This window comes from Microcebus murinus, chromosome 5 (genome assembly GCF_040939455.1).
Source record: "Microcebus murinus isolate Inina chromosome 5, M.murinus_Inina_mat1.0, whole genome shotgun sequence".
NCBI classification, from domain to species: Eukaryota; Metazoa; Chordata; class Mammalia; order Primates; family Cheirogaleidae; genus Microcebus; species Microcebus murinus.
The window spans coordinates 5,399,524-5,413,913 of record NC_134108.1 but is presented as its reverse complement, the minus strand read 5'-3'; the positions used below and the strand labels follow the sequence as shown (position 1 = coordinate 5,413,913).

The 14,390-nt window shown below is 33.9% G+C and overlaps 1 protein-coding gene across 1 annotated transcript in view; it reads left to right on the top strand.

The window, feature by feature from the left end:
• The window catches only part of PACRG (parkin coregulated), a 490,407-nt gene that overhangs the window by 14,639 nt on the left and 461,378 nt on the right, over positions 1-14,390 (top strand). The gene's annotated exons all lie outside the window — the stretch shown is intronic.

Sequence of the window (14,390 nt, the reverse complement as noted above, 5' to 3'; positions counted from 1 at the left end):
TTTCACTAGATTGTACTTACATTCACAGTGGTTTAATACACAAAATTACCTCTGTTATTATTAGGAGTAAATATGAAAACATTTTAGGAGAAGTTCATCAAATGTAGCTTTTACATATATGGAGTGAACTATAAATGGCCAATGTTTTTGCCCCTCCCCTCAATGCTTTGCACAGTATCGTAGACATAGGAGATGCTTGGTAATGAGTATTTTTATTTTTTAATCCTAACTTATTTTGTGAAAGTAATTCAACTGTGAATGTCCATCTTTACTTGTTATACATTTATTTCGTATTCATCACTTATAGGAAAAAGGTAGGTGATTAATTGACTAAGAACTTGCTTATAGTTAAAAATACCCTTCTCTATATCACATTAAGCCTTCTGCTTTTATGAGTAGAAGCTAATTTGATTGATTTGAAATTTATCGACACTTGATAAAATCACAGAAATGATACTTTAGTAAAAGCAAAGAAGCCAGAAATCTTGGAAGATTATCAAAAGCTCGAATCAGCATCAGTATATTGGGCATATTGGACATATTACTAATTAAAATGCCTCCAGTGACTTCTGTAGTACAAACACCAGGTTTATCTAGAGCTAATACTGGCAAATGCAGGAACAACTAAATGGAGAGAGCTAGGGTAGGACTTAGGGTGAGAGACATGGGAAATAGTTTAAAGTGATTTAGCATAGGCAGCAGTTTGAGTTGAAATCCAAACCGAGGTTCCTAAAAGAAGCCAAGATCCAGCTAAAATGATTAATAACAGGAGACAGGAGGCTCAAAGATTGTAAAAATCAACTATAATCTAAAAATATCCTTAAAACTCTTAGTCTCTTATTAGGAGATGCCCAGGCTATCATCACAGCCTCTGGAAAGGTAGAACATTCTGTAGTGCAGATGTTAAGTGGGCTAAAAGATTATGTCTGGCCAAGCCGATGTTGACAGTTTCCATTACATTTTAGGTTTTAGTATTTTATAAAATAATTAGCTCAGTCTGTTAATATTATTCTATGGTTTTGTAATCTAAATCTTACCTCTCACTCTGGTCAGTCACGCTCAAATAAGTTACATTTGTCATTAAGGAAAGTAGGTAGGAGTGAATCTGCTAAAATTTATTAAAATACTGGAACTCAGAAGATATATTCAGTCTATAGAAGTCATATATAATCTCTTTTCCATTGTCAAATTTGAAATCTCTGTTTTCAAATTGTCAGTTATATCAATGATATTTTAAAGTATCAGTGAGTTTTGTGCACCGAGTGGACAGGTAAAGCTGTAGAGAACGGCTTATCCAAGCCTACTGCTCCCTGTCCTCTGCCTACTCCCCCCCCAGGCCCACATTCCTTCAGTTCTACCACTTTTAACTATTTCTTACTTTCAATATTTTAATGCATTATTTCAAATCTGTAAATAATACACTTATACTCCTATTTTTAAAAATATCTTAATTGAATCATCAGCAATAAAGTACATATATTAAAGTATAGAATGTGGTAAGTTTAGACATACATATACACCTATAAAGCCAAGCCATGATGACAATAAAAATAATGAACATATCCATTACCCCTAAGTGTCCTTGTACCTTTTTGTAATCCCTCACACTCCTTCCCCTAAACTCGAGTTAACCAATGTCACCAGAGATGAGTTTACTTTATATAAGTCGAATTACACAGAATGTACTCTATTTTTTCCTGGATTTTTTTTTTCAGTCACCATAATTATTTTGAGATGTGTCCATGTTGCTGCATGTAACATAATACTTTCTTTTTTTTTTTTTTTGAGATGAGGTCTCATTCTTAGTGGCATCATCATAGCTCACTGCAGCCTCAAACTCCTAGGTTAAGCTATCCTCCTGCCTCAGCCTCCCAAGTAGCTGGGACTACAGGTGCACACAACTGCACCAGGCTAATTTTTTCTATTTTTTGTAGAGGCAGGGTCTTGTTCTTTCTCAGGCTAGTCTTGAACTCCTGGCCTCAAGTGATCCTCCCACCTCAGCCATCCAAAGTGCTAGGATTACAGGCATGAGCCACCACACCTGGCCTTTTATTCCTTTTTATTGCTGAAATAAGGATATAACACATTTTGTTTAACACTTACTGTTGATGGACATTTGGGTTGCATCCATTGTATGGTTGTTAAAAACAGATACTCTGAACGTTGGTGTACAAGTCTTTGTGTGGATGTGTGTTTCTCTCCCTTGGTTAAATACCTAAAAGTGGACTAACTGCACCAACTGTCAGGAAGTTGAGAGGATCAAAACCCCACAATGTCAGCTTTGCCCCAGCTGGCGCATGAAGTTATTAATGGCAATAACAAGTTCATCTTTATCATCTCTCAGGCATTCAGAAGATCTCACAGAATATGTATAAGCCTGCTTAATACATAAAGATAATTCTCTTAGGCCACAGAATAAAGAAAACATATTTCTTATTTTAATAAGTATAAACTATCACTGTTTATAGCAGCACTCTCATAATATGGAAACACTCACCATTGATTTTTATATGGTATTAAATATATGGCTTCTATGGGAGCTTTATTGTAATATTGTTGGATTATGAAAACCAAATCTTTGTAATTTTTTCCACTAAATTATATTTATGTTTGCATTCACTTGCTCCATTGCAGGTTAGCCAATGTACACTGATGTTTAGAGTTTCTCATGAAAAATTATGATAGTTAGTACTTTAATATTTTGTTTCATTTGTTGAGATTTATTTGTTCCTCATACATCAAACTTAAATTTATGTCTGCCTTCATTTATTTTCTTTCAAAGATACCTAGGAATCCTTCACATTTTATAAGGAACCATAAATTTATTTTAGCCTTGGGCCAACAGCTAGCTTTCATGTGACCTAGATGCATATATGCAATTTAGTCTGTGAATTTTGAAAATTTGAATGATAGCACATTAAACTGGAATAATGAACCAATAAAAAATTTTATAGCATTTGGAAAAATTATTTCTCAAACAGTCACACTGTCATTTTACTCATTAAAATTATTCTAGGATCATAAATTAGACCATGTATTCCTAAGGCTTGAAAAATCAATAGATTGTTCCTGTTGATCAATTGATTTGACCTGGTTACAAGATAATAAAATCTTGTTTTGGAAAGCTAGACTAGACATTTGTCACTCGATTATCCATCTTCAGCTAATAGAATAAAATTCTTGGGAAATCTTTAGCATAATGCTCTTCACATGTTAAGTGCTATGATTTGCCACAAAATTATTATCTTCATATAGTTCCTGCAAATGTGTGACAGTGGTTTTGAAGTGGCAAAGGCTCAGATGTTTCATCAGTAAATGGGAATACTACTACAACTTCAGAGGGTTATCAGGGAGATTAAATGATATATTGCTGTGAAACACAAAGCATGTTCTCGGCGACATGGAAGTCATATGTATTAAGGACTCAGGAGATAGTGGTTTTGTATTTTTCACTAATCTGTTAACATGTAACTAACTGGCCTAAATATCTATAAACCAGACCTTTAGGAATTTTATAAGATTCTAATAACCTCCTCCATGCTTTGGCCAAGAGTATTAGTGAATTATGTGCTCAGGGAGGCATATGAATGCTTACAAGTCACTAAGGTACTATTTCGTGTTTGTCTAATAGCTTCATTGGCCTTTACCTTGGTTTACAAATTCATTTAATTCAATAAGGAGGAGCCCTTTTCCTACAGTTTTTGAGCTAGTGAAAGATGTTTCCAAGGCATAAATATTCTTTTTATTTGGGTTGATATAATTCAAGCAATTTTATAAGTCTTTTTTTTTTTTTTTTACTTTTTAGGAATTGCTTTAAAATTAGCATAACATCTAACTATATTGGTATTTCTGTTTTCTGTTAATGAGGATGATCCTTATTTTTCAAATAAATAATAAAAATATAAGAAGAATAATTTCATATCTAAGCATTTTAGGTTGTTATCTGGCAACTAAATGCATTAATCCAAACAAATAGAGTTTATTGAGATTATTCATATCCCCGTTAGTCATTCACACATTGGTGTCCAATAGTGCAACTGCTATGATTAAATACCATTCATCTAGCAGCAGTTCTGAAATCTTTTATAGCTTTGCAAGACATGATAAAAAAATAAGAATTTTCTATCAGATCTGGTTTACCTTCAGCTAGAAATTTTCCTTTTAAGTTTTTAGTCTTAGTTTTAATTGTGAATATCAAATAGAGCCTTGCAGATGAGTGATAAAGCCTAATTTCAAATTTTCACTAAATCTACAAATATACTCTTCATTTTCCCTAATCTGAGCCTAAATTGCTCTGCTTACATTTGTAATCAGAAATTGATTGGGTTACTGTGGAAACTGGAAGAGTGTATTGCTTGTTGAAGAAAAACGTGCTATAAAAAAATACTGCTATCATAATTGTCTGTCATCCTAAATGCGTATCATTTTGAACAGGACATTGATAAAATTTTCACACTCCACCCCAAAATGCTTCTCTCTAGAATACTGCTTTGTGGTCAATATTAATTCTCTAGATTGATTTGACATCAAATGCCTTTGTTATATTCATAATTTATTTCCATGTTGAATTATATATTTTACACAAAGTGAAATTGTTTCCATTTTATTCATACTTACCAGGCAGATCTTAGGAAAAAAACATGAAGTGTAATAAAATATTAGTTATTTAGAAACCAGTCATCTGAAACATTTAGACTGCTGACAAAGAAGACACAAAATAAGTGCCAAAAATTCAGATGAAGACAGAATTTTTAACATCTGTTACTAAAGATAGCCTAAAAGAAGTGAAGGTTTATATTACATACAGAGAAAAAGCAATATTATGCATTTTGCAATGTGGAAGCAAAGACGAACGCTAATTATCTTTAAAGGTTTGTCCTTCATATGTGAGAGCTGAGAATGTAGATTGACCCCCAAAATGAGGAAATCAGAACAAGGAAAAAGAAAATGACTTTTGGCAGAGGCAAGAATGAGGACAATTAGGAGAGGTGATTAACAGCACATATTCTGGTATACGAATATCCATTATCATCAACTTTCTGGATTTTCCTGGAGGCTTCCATTGGTTTCCTGATTGCAACAAGAACAAATGCAGAAAATTATCTGTGACTTCACGGTTTAATAAAATATTACAAAGCCCACACAAGTCTTTGGAAATCAAAGATTTGATTTGGAAATCAAATATTTTGTGAAGATCTCTTCACAAAAGAGACCAACCTGCTGAAAAAGGTTAACAGAGCATTGCATATGTGTGCTTTAAACCCTGGTTGAAAACTGACTGAATGTGGTAGCACACTTTAGCTCTAGAGTGTCAGGGATAAGAAAAATGTTATACTTTCTTTAGTTCTATTTTTATAGATAGTACCAGACACTGAGCAAAGAAGTCTGCATTAGCAGAAAAATATTACAATATTTAATAATATGTATGATGTATTCTAAATAATATATTACTTGTTTAATGTATTGTTGAGATTTGTATGCTGGATATTTGGATACTAGTCTCCTAAGCTTGGGTTCTATATTCTACCACATCTTTTTCTTTTTAGGCTGTTTATTTATTTGTTTTTATTTTTTAAAAATTTATCATTGATGATATTTTTGATTCACTGACCATAATTGTATACATTTATGGGGTACCATATGATGTTTTGATATATGTACACATTATGGCATGATTGAATCAAGCTAATTAACTTATCCATCATGTTGCTTACCTATAATTTCTTATGGTGGTACATTTGAAATGTATATCTTAATTATTTTGAAGTATATAATATGTTATTATTGACTGTAGTCACCCTGTTATGCAATAGATCTCAAAACCTACTCCTCCTGTCTACCTGAAACTTTTGCCCTTTGATTAGCAACTCTCCACCATTATCCTCCCCACCTCCAGCCTCTAGTAGCCATAATTCTATTTTCTACATCTATGAATTTATCTTTCTTAGATTCCACATACAAGTAAGATCATATGGTATTTTTTTTCTGTGCCAGGCTTATTTCACTTAATATAATGTCCTTCAGATTTCATTCATGTTATTGCAAATGACAGAATTTCCTCCATATTCAAGGCTGAATAGTCCATTGTGTTTTTATATGACACTTTCTTTATCCATTCATCCAGTGATAGATAGGTACTTGATTCCACATCTTGGCTATTGTGCAATGCTGCAGTGAACATATGAGTGCAGATATCTCTTTGACATATGGTTTTAGTTCCTGTGAATATATACCTAGAAGTGGGATTCCTGGGTCATATGGTAGTTCTACTTTTAGTTTTTTGAGGAACCTCCATAGCATTTTCCATTATGGCTGTACTAATTTACATTCCTACCAAGAATGTATCTTCTCCACTTTTCCAGAACTCGTTATCTTTCATCTTTTGGATAAAAGCCATTCTAAGAAGTGTGAAATGACATTTTACTGTGGTTTTAATTTGCATTTCCCTAATGATTAATGATGTTGAGCATTTTTTAATGTACCTATTGGCCATTTGTATGTCCTCTTTTGAGAAATGTCTGTTCAGGCCCTTTGCCCATTTTTAAATCAGGTTGTTTTCTTGCTATTGAGTTGTTTTTATTCCCATACACCCTATCAGATGTATGGTTTGCAAACACTTTATCCCATTCTCTGGGTTGTCTGTTCACTTTTTAATGTCTCCTTTGCTGTGCAGAAGCTTTTTAGTTTGATGCCATCTCATTAGTCTATTCTTTCTTTTGTTGCCTATGCTTTTAGGGTCATATCCAAAAAAAAAAACAATTGCCCAGACCAATGTTATGGAGCCTTTTCTGTATGTTTTCTTCTGGTAGTTTTACACTTTTGGGTATCATATTTAAGTTTTTAACCCATTTTGAATTGAAAGTATTAAATAATCTGAAAGGAGAGTTAGACTGTAATACTATAATAATTTCTTTGTGTATTTAGGTACTCTGATATTTACAGGTATTTATAGGTACATATATATTTGCAATTTATCATTATGTAATGCTCTTCTTTGTCTCTTTTTATAGTTTTTGACTTAAATTCTATTGTCTGATATCAGTATAGCTACTCCTGCTCTCTTTCAGTTGTAATTTGCATGGAGTATCTTTTTTCATCCCTTTAATTTTAGTCTGTGTGTGTTCTTGCTACTAAAGTGACTTTCTTGTAGGCAGCATATAGTTGTATCCTTTTTAATCCATTTAACCACTCTGTCTTTTTATTAGATAATTTAATCCATTTACCTTCAAAGTAATTATTGATAGATAAGAATTTGCTATTGCCATTTTGTAATTTGTTTTCTAATTCTTTTATAGGTCCCTTGTTTCTTTCTCTTTTACTATCTTCCTGTGTGGTTTGATGGTTTTCTGCAGTGGTATGCTTTTAATTCTTTTAAAAAATATGTTGTACAACTACTTAATAGTCTACTATAGGTTTTGCTTTGTGGTCACCATAAGGCTTACACAATATATCTTATAGCAGGCTACTTTAAGGTGATAACTACTTGCCTTTAGTGGCATACAAAAACATTACAATATTCATTAAAATAGGAACTCTTAATAATACAACCTTTATCATAGGTGAAGTACTCATATTATTTGGATTTGTTTCTAGACTCAGTATCCTGTCCTACTGTCTATTTTTTCTGTTCCTACAACAATACTATTTATTATGTCTTGCTTATTGTGGCCTTAAATTGTATGTTGCTATCTGGAAGAGTATGTTCTTCAATGTGTTTCTTTTACAAGAGTTACTTGGATATTCTTGGCCTTTTTCATTTTGATATAAATTTTAAATTTCCATATAAAGTTTGTCAAGTTACAGAAAAAAATTGTTTCAGTTTCATTGGGAATGCACTAATATGTATACATCAATGGTGGGAATTGACTTCTTTATGATATTGGACCCTCTTATCCTTGAACATGGTGTATTTGCTCTAATTATTTAGGTCTCCTTTAATTTCTCTTCATATAGTTTTATATATTCTCTATAAAAGTGTGATATATATATATATATATTGATCTTTGTTGCTTGGTACATTTTTATGCCAATGTAAATGGCATAGTTTTTGAGATTTAACCATTTTTTGGCATATACAATTTTATTTTAATCCAGGAGACTTGTGAGACTTGCCTATTAATTTCAACAAAGTACTTGTTGAGTTTTTAGAGTTTTTGTGTACATAATCATATCATATCTGAATAAAAATTGTATTCCTTCTTTTCTCATCCATATAATGTTTTTCTTATCTTACTGAATTGCCTTGGCCTCCAGTTCATTGTTGAATAGATGTAGTAATAGTGGGTATCCTTGCCTTCTTCCTGACCACAGGAAAAGAACCCGCACTATTTCCCTCTAAAGTATAATATTTGTTATAGTTCTATTTTAGAATATCTTAATAAGATGATTGCAATGTTCTTCTGTTTCCAATTTGCTTAAAGCTTATACCTCAAATAGGTGTTGACTATTGAAGTAATTATATACTTGGAATAGAAAAGTATGGAGAAAGGATGTGAATAGGCAATTCATAGAAATGAATGAATTGGAAATTTATAAACACCTATTAAATTCAACTACCCCCCCTAAAAAGATATAGTGGCATGAGTATCAAAGACTACAGTTTTATTATTAGCTTTCTTATCAGACAGCTGAGTAATATTTTGCAAGCAATTATTTTTCTTTATCTGTTACCTTCTTTAAAATGAGGTATTTGAAATGTATTATTTTTTAACTCTCTGCAAGCTCCAGATCCCTGTGAAGTGCATGTATACCACAGTTGATACTTGCATATGACTGTAAATATGTATAACCTTATGTTAGCCATCAATGAGAGGACACCTTTTCTTCTAAGTTATTTCCTTTTCTCTTGACTATAGCATATTTTCAGCTTATGTGTAGGATTTAAAAATAATTTTTTATCTGATCTTGAATTGTTCAGTTTTCAACTAGTTGTCATATGACTACGTGGTTCATTATTTATGGGTTTTTGTATAAGTCTATAGATAATTGTAGATGAGCATATGGATTTCCTGTGTATATTCAGAATCACTGTATTATAATCATTAAGAACATAGATAAGACAGCTAGAGTGCCTGGTTTGGAAATTCCAGATATACAGTCTATATGCTGAGTGAGTTATTTAATTTCTCTCTTTCTCAGTTTCTTCATATAAAAGAGGCCAGTAAGAGTACATACCTCATAGGGATATGACAATTAAATAAGCCAATATATTCAACATACTGAGACCATTGCCTGATAAATATACATTTTCTATTTTTGTTAGTATAAGGATGTAGATATCTATATCATGGATTCACAATAAGCCATTTCTTAGCATTAAACAAATAAAAATAATTATATAGCTGCAAAATTTAAAACCTATTTTAAGAATTTTTTTCAAAAGGAAAATAGTATACTTTTTGAAGTATTGAACTTCATTAATATCTGTCTTTCACTCAAAATATGACACAATTTTGACCCAACAAATCAAAAAATTATAAGCTTTTGAGAGGTTCTTTACTTTTTAGTGTTAAAAGCCGTTGTGGTCATCATGATTGAGCAAAACTTAAGACTGCTTCTACATGGATTGACATGGAATTGCCCTTATTATTGATACAAATAAAGTGGGTGGAGGAACATTCATTTGATAAGGAGAAATAGATGTTTTCCACTGATTACAACTGATCTTATTTATAAACTTCTAAGACCAGATGTCATTAAAGAAAATAAATTGGTGCTAGGAGTAAGAATGCTTATGTCTGTGAAGAACTAACAACGCCTTTCTAATTCATATTTTGTCTTCTCATGAGTGTAGGTGTTAGGTTAGGATTTGGGCATGTGAGAGTAAATCTAGCTATGGCTGTAGATTCTGTGAGTCATGAGAATGTTCACAGTACTTTAGACTTCTGAAAATATTTTTGGCCATTGAGAAAATGCACCATCATAAAAGCTCCAGATCCACATCCAATATCCCACCAGCATTGAAGGAATGGTGGGTATCATTCATTTTAATGAATTTTATAATACACTTACTCCATCATTTTGTTTTATTAAGAATTACTCTTCCAGTTTTACTAATAGTTATAGTAACTAATGTTGTTGGTTTTTTTTTTTGGGAGACAAGAGACATGTATTTGTTGGATATATAGAGGGAGTAAATCTACTACTCAAGAATCTTAGATGACTAGAATTACAAAGAAATTCACTCACTAGAATGTGTGATTAAGTATGAGCTATTTATTAATTTGGGCTATAATAAATGCATCTTCAGGTATATTATTTGTGTTTTACATGTTGTTCTAAAACTCCAATATTAGGATTGTTTTTCTTGAAAATAAACCTTCAAATATGTATGTGTGTGTCTTAGCTAAGGTTGCCAGAAATAGAGTCTGAAGCAGGGCTTCTTGTGTGAGTAGTTTGTGTAAGGAGAGGCTTCTGTCATTGGTGAAGGGAGTAAGTGAAGCAGGAGAGGCCAGAGGGAGAGCTAAGCAAGGATGTGGCTTTAACCTGATCCCATGAAGAGATTGTACCAAAGTTTCAGTCATGTTTTGTGGCAGAGTAGGGAGGCTTTTGTGCATGACATGACAGCTCCTCCTATACCCAGAAGCAATCATCGGCTACCAACTGGCTACTCCAGGTAGGAGGTATAACTCCCACATGCCTCTGGGCAAGACTGCTCCAGTCACCCAACCACAGTCCTTCTGAGAAGGTTGCGGGGGTGAGCCGTCAGCCACGGCACACACAGTGGTCTGTGGGGATCTGTATGGAGCACCAACAGCCTCCCACAAACAAAGGCAGTATCTTCAGAGTCAGCACTGTCACCACATCAGCAGAGGGAAATTTCAGGCAGACCAAAGCTCAAGGCCACACTTTCAGAGGCAGAAATGAGTGTGGAATGTTTGAGGAACATTGTGAGAGGATCATAGCAAGAGAAGATGGGCAGTGGCAGAAGAGAAGCTCATGCTGATAGGAAAGGACCAGGACACCAAGAGCCCTGTGGGCCAAACGAGGAGATAAAGCTTTACTTTATATGCCATGCAAAGCTGATGGAGGTGAGTGATGGGTTTAATGTGATTGAGAAACCTCAGTGTGGCTGGAGGAAAGTGAACCAGGTAGAGAGATGAGAAGGTAGGAACCAAGATGAGAGCATGGGAAGTGTAGGAAGTATAGGGCCCTATAGGCCTTTGGAAGACCTTTGGCTAGTAGTGGCCGTTGAAGGATTTTTAAGAGAATAGTGACATGGTGAAAGGATACTCTGGACACTGTGTGCAGAATAGGCCACCAGGCTCTATGGAGAAATAGAGAGACCAGTTAGGAGGATTTTTCAGTGGTCCAGGCGAAAAAGAGAGAGTGATTCAGATACAGATGGTTGCAGTGGAGAGTTGGAAATCTGAATGCATGTAGGGTAGATGGGCTAGCTGGCAGCATTAGCTTATGGCTTAGCTGGGCAGAGGCTATGGATGTATGTGAGGAAATAGAAGAATGAAATCCCCTGGCTTTCTTTGTGGCCAGGGGACCCTTTCTTCAAAGGGTCCAATGTCCCTACTGTGGGTGGTGCCACAGCTCTCCCTGCTTCTCTGTGGATCACATTTCTTTACCACATGTGCCCCTAGAGACTCAAATTCCTCTGTTTAACCTGAGCTAAGCCACTTAGCTTCTCACTTTGACTCATTCCTGGGTCAGTTTCTGCTTATCCAAAAACTTATTCTTTGTTGGCAGTGCTAAGCAAAGTGCCATCTGTAGCTGGGTCTTACCCTTTAGCAATATGGATGAGCTGGTAGAAGTTTCAAAAATTATCTTTCCTTTTTCTCTTCACTGTAATTCTGTTTAAATAGAAAGGGTTAGGATCAAGATTTATTTTATCCTGGATATGAAGTACTCTATTCCCTTTAGAAACCATAGGAAGCTTTGGTTTTGAATGTTTTGCCCTGCTTTGCCATCTCTGTTATGCATTGTGCTTGTCATATATCTCTCTTAATATGACAATCCCATGTGTTAGATGGTAACATCTCAATTTTATAGGTGGGGAAATTGAGTCACGAGGATTAACCCTTTGCACTCGGATGTCGAGTGTGGATAATGTTGAGTGGATAATGAGAAAAAAGCAAGCGAGTGCAAAGGGTTAATTGCCTAAGACAAAACACTCAGGGGAATTTCAAAAGGCTGAGTGACACTAAATTTATATACATTATAAAATCCCTAAAAATACAAAGAAACAAATAGAATCTAGTACAAAGCTCTATGTGGGCAGGGAACTCCATTGTCATATTCATTGTGTGTCACTGTCCCTAAAGACATTAACTGGCCTTTAGAAAGTTCTCAGTAAATACGTGTTGAATCAGTTGATCAATTTACTAAGGCATTATTGGTGTGGCACTGGAAGCATGGAGGGATGAGAACTTACTTCTGACCAGAAGCCTCATAGTGGATGTGGCATTTCAAGGGCTCTTTAAGAACAAGGATTTCGACAGGTTGCAATGGGAGTCCTTTGACTCCATGCCAAGAAAACACAGTAAGGAAAGCCAAGGAGTTATGTAAGCCATGGTTCCCCTTCTGTGGAAATGCTGGGAACTGAGGCTGGACAGCTTATTTATGGTTTATCACTTAGGACCTTGACTTCCACATTAAGGAGTTTGTACTTCATCTCTTTCATCGGTGGGCCTTTGGGGGTGTTAAGGAGCAGGAACTTGGGATTATTTTTTTTAATAATGTTTTCCTTGTACGTTTTAGCTCAAAAGGTCATAAGTGCATGGATGTTCTTTAAAAGACTTGAAAAAATATTTATTTTTTGGTAATAACAGCACTTAGTACAGCAAGGATGTCCATGGACATTGACATTGTGTCATTTTCATTATGAATCCTATTTCACATTATGTCACTAGGTGGTTATTTGTATCTTGTTGCATGCTAAACATATCAGATTTTAAAATCAATTTTACATATAGACCATTGAGTAACCAATTTAGGAAGCAGATTAGCTTTGCATTTTTTAAATGCCGTCTTTGCTTTTCATACTGATAGGAACTCTATTGATTTGATTATGATATTGTTTTACAGCAAAGTATAACTTTGATTTCTATTTTGATGTTAAGTATTTATAATAGTTTGCCATATATTGCACTATTTTATCTCTGTAATTGCACTGAATGGGCCAGGTTTTCTTTTTAATGACATTTAAGAATACATTTAACTAAAAATATCCACTAAAGTGCACATGGGTTCTGTTTGCACGAAACCAATTAGTGATCCTGGCAGGTTTTGTATTTTTCTAGATTTTAGCACTTGCCTCACACAAATCAGAAGTATCCAGACTTTCAAATTTATAATATCCATTCAAACTTTAAATGCCCTTGATTAATAAAAATACATGTGACAGCAGAGTATAGCTCTGCTTTTAAGCTGTTAGAGAGAACATAAAATGATTATGGCCTGCAGTAAATGTTATTATGGTCCTCAGATGTTTCCTGAGGGATTCAGCAATCTCCTGCACATTTCCTTAAGGCTGACCCTCTCTCCTTGAGAAGCAGCAGGGATGAGGGCTGTGGAGGCAAGACCACTGTCAGGTCACCTGTCACAGCACTGACAAGGCTCTGATATAAAACCTAATTTACAGTTGAAGAAGCACATCCATTATCCTTCCGATTTTAAAATAGAACATACATCAGCAAAATGATAAAAGAAAGTGCTTAAGAATTATGAATGTCAAGGACTATTTCATATCATAAAGTCACAACCTTTTTTTGAATATTACTTTAAATCATAGCAGAGTTTAATGATACTCATGTGCTCTGTTCTCTGAAACAGTATCACAGTATTCCAACTATTGATAAGGTAATAATCGTGAATTAATTATTGACTCCCTTTTATACCTAGACAGATGGTGTCGTCATTATTTAGATATTTTTTTTATGAAGTAGATGTGCACCAGAACATTGGTACAATAACTTAAATAATAAATTTTCTTCTGCTGACTTTAAAAGTATAGTGTTGTTTTATCTTCATTTCTAATCAAACTTCAGTTGGCAATGTTCTAACTACTTTCTTTCTCACTCCTGATCCCTGTTTCTCTAGTCATTCATAAGTAAGGATAGATATGTGAAGAAATCCTGGAATATATCTTTAATAACACTATTGTCCTCTTGAAATGGAAAAAACTCTTCAAGTATGTGTATAAAAACTTTGTATTTTCTTTAAAAAAGGGGTGCTCCATAATCTGTCATTGTAAATTTCATTGCAAAAATTGTATGTTTTAATAATTGGTATTATGGATTAGATCATTTGAATCTTTCTAGCATTATTTTAATATTTTCTTATAACAGAATCAACATTTAAACATAAATTATTTACACTAGGCTAATTCATTGGAATAAAATTTGAGATTTGACAATTTACAAGCAGAGGTGTCGAAATAT